The 8,211-nt window shown below is 40.4% G+C and overlaps 1 protein-coding gene across 2 annotated transcripts in view; it reads right to left on the minus strand.

Moving 5' to 3' along the window:
• Positions 1-8,211, minus strand: part of frmd4ba (FERM domain containing 4Ba) — a 34,722-nt gene that overhangs the window by 17,975 nt on the left and 8,536 nt on the right. The window contains exon 1 of one of the 2 annotated variants that reach the window (XM_088389271.1): positions 4,659-4,901. The exons of the other annotated variant lie outside the window; for it this stretch is intronic. The gene's annotated coding sequence lies outside the window, so the exon portion shown is untranslated. Of the gene's footprint in view, positions 1-4,658; positions 4,902-8,211 lie in introns of those variants that run through there. 2 annotated transcript variants of the gene reach the window in all.

An 8,211-nucleotide genomic window follows, 5' to 3' on the forward strand; every position in this document is an offset into this window, starting at 1 on the left:
AACGTGCCTCACTGGACCTGGTTTGCACCCGTGGTGTAAGGCAGGAGAAACCAGCTGTCAAATATCTCCCATGTCGCATACGTGGACAATTGGTAGTCATGCATAAATAAAGAGGGATAAAAAAGAATGAAATATGTATTTAGGCCATCTCAATTGAAAACATAAACAATGTTCAGGATCGTCAGGACATGTATTGAATATTGTGATTTTATATTATCGTTGGCGGGCAGAGAACTTCGTCGCTAACTAAGTTGAGCACAGAAATGGTCGACACAAAAATTCTGGTTCAACATATAACTAAAAATAAGCATAAATTAGATTTAGTCATCCTGCTGTGTCTCCTGAGATACGTTTTCATTTTCATGGCAATATAAAGGAAATAAAAGCAACTGTTTAATTTGTGCAATTAGTGAAACTCAAATAAAGCCCAAGAGGGGAATGTGTGGGTAAGCCTCCTTATCAATGGAATTTGAAAAGAATAAGCAGTTGTGATGCTGATTTACTGGCTTCTACTGGCACATTAACAAATTCATTACACCAATTTGTTTCGGATAGCGTCTATCGCATTGCAAAGTGCTTGAACGCAGACTCTTCCCATTTTCATTGTTTTACAATTTCAAACAGAATTTGTTTTATTTTACCTTTATTTGATCAGTTCCAAACAGTTTGTTTTATTTTACCCTTATTTCATCTAGCTTACTGGGCTTCTCTGAAAAGCCGAAAATAATCATGACCAAGATTCAAACTCTAATACTAAATGAATAAATTGTAATTGCACATCCGGAACAGTAGATGGCAGTGTTGTGCTCATCATCAGAGTCTGAGCATGGAGTATGAGTTTTCTTGAATTATAATACGGATTTAACCCACGAAATACGTATTTAGCTAACCAGTCGGCCTCCGTGCCGCCCAACGTGAACTCATTATAATAGTAAAGAGACCAGATGCTCCTCAATTCAGTTTGCTACCTAGATAATTTGAATCAAGCAGCTGCGGAGGCTCATTATCCCAGACCACACAAGATCCAGATAACTATCCAGACAGATTCTGTGTGGAAAACTGCCACAGCTCTGGGACAACAACTGGAAAAATGGTTGGGGTTAAATAGCCTTGAGGACTGTGGAAAAACGTCAAATTGTCTTGAACTGCAATTTATGAGGGGGTTTGTTTGCACCATCATATTCGCCAATTATGTGAACAAAAGCCTGTGAAGTCCCTCAAGCCATTCAAAAATGTTGGCTCACTATGCATACCTAACTTGGTGTTTCAAGGTCATTAAGACCACGAATAAATAAAACAATAATAGAGATGCAGAATGCGATAAATTTTCTTAATCGTGCAGAAATTGATATTGTCACATCCAGCAAACTTCTCAGTTGTGCTTATGAGCATTATATTTCTTCATTTGGACACCAGCGTGAGAGCATGAGGAGCTTTATGCTAGATGTGAACGCACAATATGAAACTTGGGATATATTTGGAACAACTTGAACTGTGATCATGTCTCAAGGCTGTTGATTCAAATCATTCTGTTTTACCAGGGTGAACTGTGAAGCTGTGTCTTTGTTGAGCAGTATTATCAGAGGGGTTCCACTAATTTCATTTTCACCACACAGACCATCAGTCATCTGGAGAGTAAAACTAATTACTCTGATAATCACAGTGGCATATGCTCAACTGTTACACACAAGACAACAAAACAACCGCAGGTCGGCCTTTGAACTGCATAATATTTCAAAAAGAAGCAACCCAATGGAAATTTAGAAAAGACCTCCCATCAAAGACAGCTAGAAAGGTGCTGATTTGTTACGTTAAATGACTGCATCGTCATAATAATAATATAAAAAATATATATAAAAACAAAACTTAAAGTATTAAGAATTTACTGTGATTTCACCTTATACATTTGTATTCATTTGTAATCCTTAGCACGAACAGACAAACAAGCTCCACCCGCACAGCCCTAGCCGAAAAATGATGCCCACGCACAAACATAAAACACTGATGTAATCCAGACCAAAAAAAAAAAAAGAATAAAATCAAGTAAAGGTTGAAGGGTAAAAAACAGTAGACAGGAAATAACTGTGGATTTTATAGACTGGAGGGGATCGAGACTGAGACATCCTGCTCGTCTCCGCCTCGCCTCCATCTCCTCTGGCATATAACGTGAGAAACGCTCGCATGGGGCTTGAAGCTTTGAGCTGTATTGATTTCTAGCCGGCCTGAGGCAGTGGACTACTGTAGCAGCCAAAATGTATTTATTTATTTAGCAATTTATTTAGCCATTCATTTATTCAGCCATTTATTTATTTAGCCATTTATTTATTTATTTAGCCATTTATTTGTTTTCATTCAGAAGAAAGAATTTAATGATAGCACCTCAGCCCATTGTATTCCATTTGTACCTGTGGGAAGGGGTGAGATAGACGCATCTCGTGGTAAGCTTCATAAGAGATCCTTGGCTCAAAAACCTCCAAGGCAAGTACTATTTTCTGTCCTGGTGTTTTCATTTCCTTGCCTCACTATGATTCAAGTGCATCTCAAATATGAAATGAGACAGGGTTTAGTTTTTATTTGCATTTATAACAGTAAACACGCAACGGAAAACGGAATTATTCATTGCTAACTAAAGCACCATTAAAAAAAGCCTCACAATGAGTAAGATAATTTTTGGATACAAGTAAATGTAGGTGCTGAGTCATCAGGCGTGTGTTTGTTTGACTCTTTGTTTCACACAGGATGTCCTGTCTGAGAAGACAAAGCAGACATGAAACGAGGAAGCCCTGCAATGTCTGCACACTGCTGGACTGACAGCAAATCCCATTGGCACAAATTTTGGTGTGAACCACTTTGAATGTGATTACAATATGGATAAGCACTAAAAATATTCAAATCATATAAAAGGAGACCTGTTTTGCCGAAAGTACATCACATGCCTAGACAGACAACCTCAACTGTCTGCTTCGGAAGATCTGAATTGATTTCTACTGCTGGGCCAATTGATAATCACTGACCCAAAAAGACAGGCGCTGGAAAATAATAGCGCTCCTGAATGCGAATTGAGCTTCAACACCAACATTATCATCATCAACAACAACTCTAGGCCATCAGAATTCTGCATTCTGTTGGCTACAGGACCCTTCAAGGGATTGAGAGATTGCACCCAAAATACTCATCACCGTTTCAGAACCAGTCAGGCCAGCACCGTATTCTTGCTGATGCATTGAATTTTCGGGACTTGTGTGGCAACAAATCAACCCAACCGACAAACGTCCCTCATTCAAGTCAGCAAAGAGTTGATTGTAGTCAAAAACGGTGGGAAAGAACGGAAAAACGCTGCCTGCCTTGTTACACATAATAGGGGTGACACAATTGGGAATGCGTTTTCTGTCAAACTGTCAATATTCACAACCTTGTTTACTCAGACAAGTGGCTGCAGTGATCACAAAGCGTTTATGTTAAGGCAATCGCTGAAGCTCCATTTCGTTTTTGACACATGGCAAGATTAAGTGCTCATTTATAGCTAAATCTGAAGTAGCTTTGATGTAGTTTAGTGTTCTTGCAGTTTAGCGAAATACATTTATCTGTTGCTTGCCTTGCACTGATTGCACTGGGTCCCGATTGGCAACTACAGTAATCCCTCGTTTATCACGGATAATTGGTTTCAAAAACCACCCGCGAAGTTCGCGGAAATATGATAATTCCCGATCGTGCTAACACGCAAAAACGTTCTTCTAAAGGAATATAAACGAACATTTGGAGCAATGCAACATTGTCCTAAAGGTTAGACACACGCTTCTTCAATTTAGAAGTTTTATTTTGACTTTTAAATGTTTTTTTTTTAATTTGGAAACAAAAATCCACGATGTAGTGAAGCCGCGATAAACGAAACGCGAAGAAGTGAGGGATCACTGTATATTTGTATTTGTGTTAGGCCTCGCAGCAGTGCTGGAATATTCCAGGCCTTAATAGCTTTATTGGACTGGAAGCGATGAGCGCATCCAAATCAGCGGAACTAAAGTTGACACAAAGCTGCACTGCATCTGTAGTGCGTGTGCAAGCATCAATGAAAAAGCACATGTTGATTTCATGAGGAACCAACTGCATACAGTAAACACAAACACAAACTTCCCTCTTTTTGTTCCTCACATCTCCGGCCCACTGGATGTCCTCCAGAAAAGCCTTCTTGTCACAACAAATGAAAGTGGTGGGAACATCATGTCCACCGTTATGACTCGGGGTGGTATCACTTCGTAAACACCTCGACACCACATTATTTTCATTATTTAAAGTGACACGAGACTCACAGCGGATATCACGTTCCTGCCTGCCCATTGTTTGTTTTGTGCAGGGAAACAGGATATTCACAGAGTGCTCACCAGCTGACATGAAAAAGAAAAAGCAAACTTACATTCAGACTTTTCTCTTTTCTGCCCGTTTATGATGCACCTAAGCTGCCATGTCAACAATTCCCATTTGACAGTACATCTCACAATCCTTAATACAATTTGACAGCAAAAGCACATTTAGTTTGGGATTGGCACTTTTGCAGATGAAAGTCAACAAAGATGGCATTTCATCATACTGTCACGTAGCCCATTTATTTTACAGCAATTATAATCAAAGTGAGATTATTATGAGAAATAAACGTCTCTTACCTTGTGTCTTTTGTTGTGCTCGGATCGGATCCCATGCACTTGTTATTGTTTGCGTTCACGAGGTGTCAGCCGACGGATCACCGGCGCCGATCCGAAGCAAACTCAGCGCGTGCAATATTCTTAGAATGAACAAATAAATGGAGTTCATCGCAAAAATAACTGTTGAAGCCAGGAAAAGATACCGGCCGGGATACCGTGACACGGTTAACGCTCACCGGCCGGTCCCGTCATCTATTCGCACTGCCCGCCTCCCCTTCTTCCTCAGCCAGCCAATAGAGGAGCGCTCTCTCTTACGGGACCACAATCAATCCAAATAGCAAATAAAATAAATAAAATTGGGCATACGGACGTAATTTCCTCAGAAAGCAATGCCGGTTTAACACGTTTAAATTATGTGCAACCGATGTGCGTTTTTGAATTGCGTAAATTCAATGGATTCCCCTCCCAGGGCATTTTTGATTCAGTAATACACTTAATGAAATCTTTGTAGTCAATCAAACAAGGAATCTGTCAGTCTATCCCATTTTAATCATGGAAATGCATAAAACGATTTCATTTCATGCGTTTTGTTTGTTTATTGTTTTGTTTTTCAACTTTTCAGGCAAAGGTAGTATTTTTGAACTCATTGCTGAGTTTGCATTGTAAGGAAAAGGGAAGGAAAGGAGTGCCGCACTGATGAGGTCTCAAATTTGTGGAACAATGGGAAAGCAGCACTGAAACTGCAGGAACAAGGAAATGGGAGGGATGAAGCGGTCCACTGTGACTGCATGAGAAGCAGTTGAACTGAGGGGCAGAAGATCATCTAGTTCTTGTTATAAATACATAAAAGAACAAAAGATTTGTGGGGGGTGAGGGCATGAATTTGTGGTGCAGAAAGCTTTCATCAAAGCATCACGAATCCCCCCAGTGACAGTCTCACCCTCCCCCATTTATGACGACTGCTGCAAACTGTGACCAGGCTTAGCCCAGTGCCATGTGTGCACCCCCAAAAGACTCACAAAATCTCAACCCCCGCCACCACAACTGAGATTAGCCTCTAGCAATTTGTCCTATGACACTTTATATAAAATATCTTCTCACTATTATAATACTAAACCCAGGGAAATGATTTGTGGGAAATATATTTAAGGCATGCAGGCATGTGTTTTAAATCGACTCAATCCAAAACAGCACATTTAGTAATAAGAAACAAATGTAATCTTCGTGTATGCATAATTTTTGATTGCCAGTGATGATTTTGTAGACTTTTGAGGGGGTTAGGCTGTGTTCAATTAACAGATGTTAACACAGTGAGGTCAATCCTCCTGAGCCCCCCCCTGATTGACACACTGTCCCAGAGCTATTGGCCCATTGTCAGTGTGCATGTTGTCCCTTGGTCTTTAGCTGCACATTACCCTGCACCCCTCCAGGGCAGATTAACCACGTCTATACCATCAGCCTTGACCTTGATGGGCTGGTAATGTGATTTTTCTTTGTGCGTTGACTTACACTGACTCCAGGAAAAATCCATTCACACTATGGGAAACATTTTATGTGCCCATATAAAAGGAGGGATGACAATACGTACCAATGTATCAAAAATGAGTGCTGACCTTCATTCCCATCTCAGCAGCACTCAAAGCAGGTCAGTTGTGCCACCAGCCACCAACTAAGCAACCAGTTGCCACCCTTCACTTGGACTAGTTCTCGCTCCCTTCAAATAGCACTCTCTCAATGTTCTAGTTCCATTGACAGAAATCTGTTTTAAACTTGTTCCACACTCACTGTCCTTTAAAAGTTTAATCATTCATATTTTGTCATCGTAAAAGTAGTTTTTGTCAAGCTTGACTTTAAAGGTCAACAAAATAAACTGCAACTAGAACCGGTTCAAAATGTTGCATTAGCTTTTCACTGACGCCCTCTGCTGACTATTTTTGTTGCAGAAGCAATTGGCCCTGGAAAATAACCAAATCCATACAAGGAAGGTCATGTAAGGTGACATCACAGTATTTGTGGTCTCGTTAATCAACATCATTTATTTGAAAAGTACAAATAGTCCAGATACACATTTTTTTCAAACCATATGAATACTGCCATGTTTAGGAGCATTTTGTAACGGACATAACAAATGTCCTCCAGACACATGTACAGAATGAATAGAGGGAGTGGCTACATGTGACTGATATAAACTTAGCATGACAACCCCCAGTTCACAACTGTTCTACAATTTCACACTAATAATCCAGTACAAAGACCAAAATACCAAGCAACAATAAATGCAGCAGTGCACCGAATCGACATCACACACTTGACTTCAAGACTCACAATAAATTACATTTAACCAGCTAACCTGACTCCCTCCAGTGGGGTGGGCGTTTTTTCGGTTGGTTGAGTTTGCTCTTGCATTTTGAACAAAATTTTTTATCATAAATAAAAGGTGCGTCATTATTTTTATTTCAACCAATCAAGTTTTGTCATAAAATCAGTGTTATGATATGTGTCATTATTGTGGTAAATAATGTACAAATCAACTAGTAAATTCAGATTGGTTAAGCATCAATACGGCCGCAAGCTAAAGAAGTCAAACCACTGAATGCACATGCAGAAGCCTGACAGAACTTTCTCACATGACAGTAAAAGGAAGATACAGATCAGTGAACGGTCCAGAATCGTGACGTGGCTCAGGCGTCTGGTTAGCATGTTGGTCATTTTAGTGTGACAAATGGTGCTTGGACCATTGCTGAAAAGTTTTTAGTATATTCTCCGAACTTTTGTAGGCAGCGTTATGCAGAATGAGCGCATTTGGAATGAGTTCATAAAGAGAAAAAAAAGGCTTTTGGGGAGCAATTTTTTTTTTAATAAATAGTCATATGCTTGTTTGCCTTCCTCAAACCATGATAACGACTTTGTTAAAATAAGGTTGGCTCCAAAACTTTGGCAATGTGTCATACGCTTTTTAAAATCTCAGTAAAAGATGGCAATCTTAACAACTGTAGCTCCCGAGCAACAAGAACACCAGCGGCGTTTCCAATCCGTCAGCGTGAACATGCAATTCAGCGCCCACTGTTTGGTATCTTAATAAATCAGGCCCGAGGAATGCCTCCCGATCGGAGATAGGTGAAGTGACTGTGGACTGGGAAGTCTGCTTGGACTTTGCTGCTTCTTCGCTGCCCCCTACCAGCCAGTGAGTGGCTGGAGTGGCGTACAGAGCCAAAAATGATAAACAATTCTGTCATTATGAGACAAGATTGACCTAAAAAAAGCTCCAAGTTGTTGTTTTTCCTCCCCACAATGACCTTTCTGGTTCTATTGTGGCACTGCTGGCTCTCACACACACGCAAAAGGCCCAAAAATGTCCCAGCATGTGTATCCAGCATTTGATCTTTTGAAGAACTAATTCTTGTGGACATGGGGCTTTGAATCTGCTTCTGTGCGTAAACAAGTAGCCTTGTAACACGTTGCATCCGTGCTCATCAATCAATGAAATGCATTTGCATGCTTCCAGTTCTGGAGCGTAGAAACACAAGGCGGGGCTTTGGGACGGCTGTCCCGCTTGAAGCAAAAAAACATTTGC

This window comes from Syngnathus floridae, chromosome 11 (assembly GCF_059516105.1).
Source record: "Syngnathus floridae isolate MCC-2025c chromosome 11, RoL_Sflo_1.0, whole genome shotgun sequence".
NCBI classification, from domain to species: Eukaryota; Metazoa; Chordata; class Actinopteri; order Syngnathiformes; family Syngnathidae; genus Syngnathus; species Syngnathus floridae.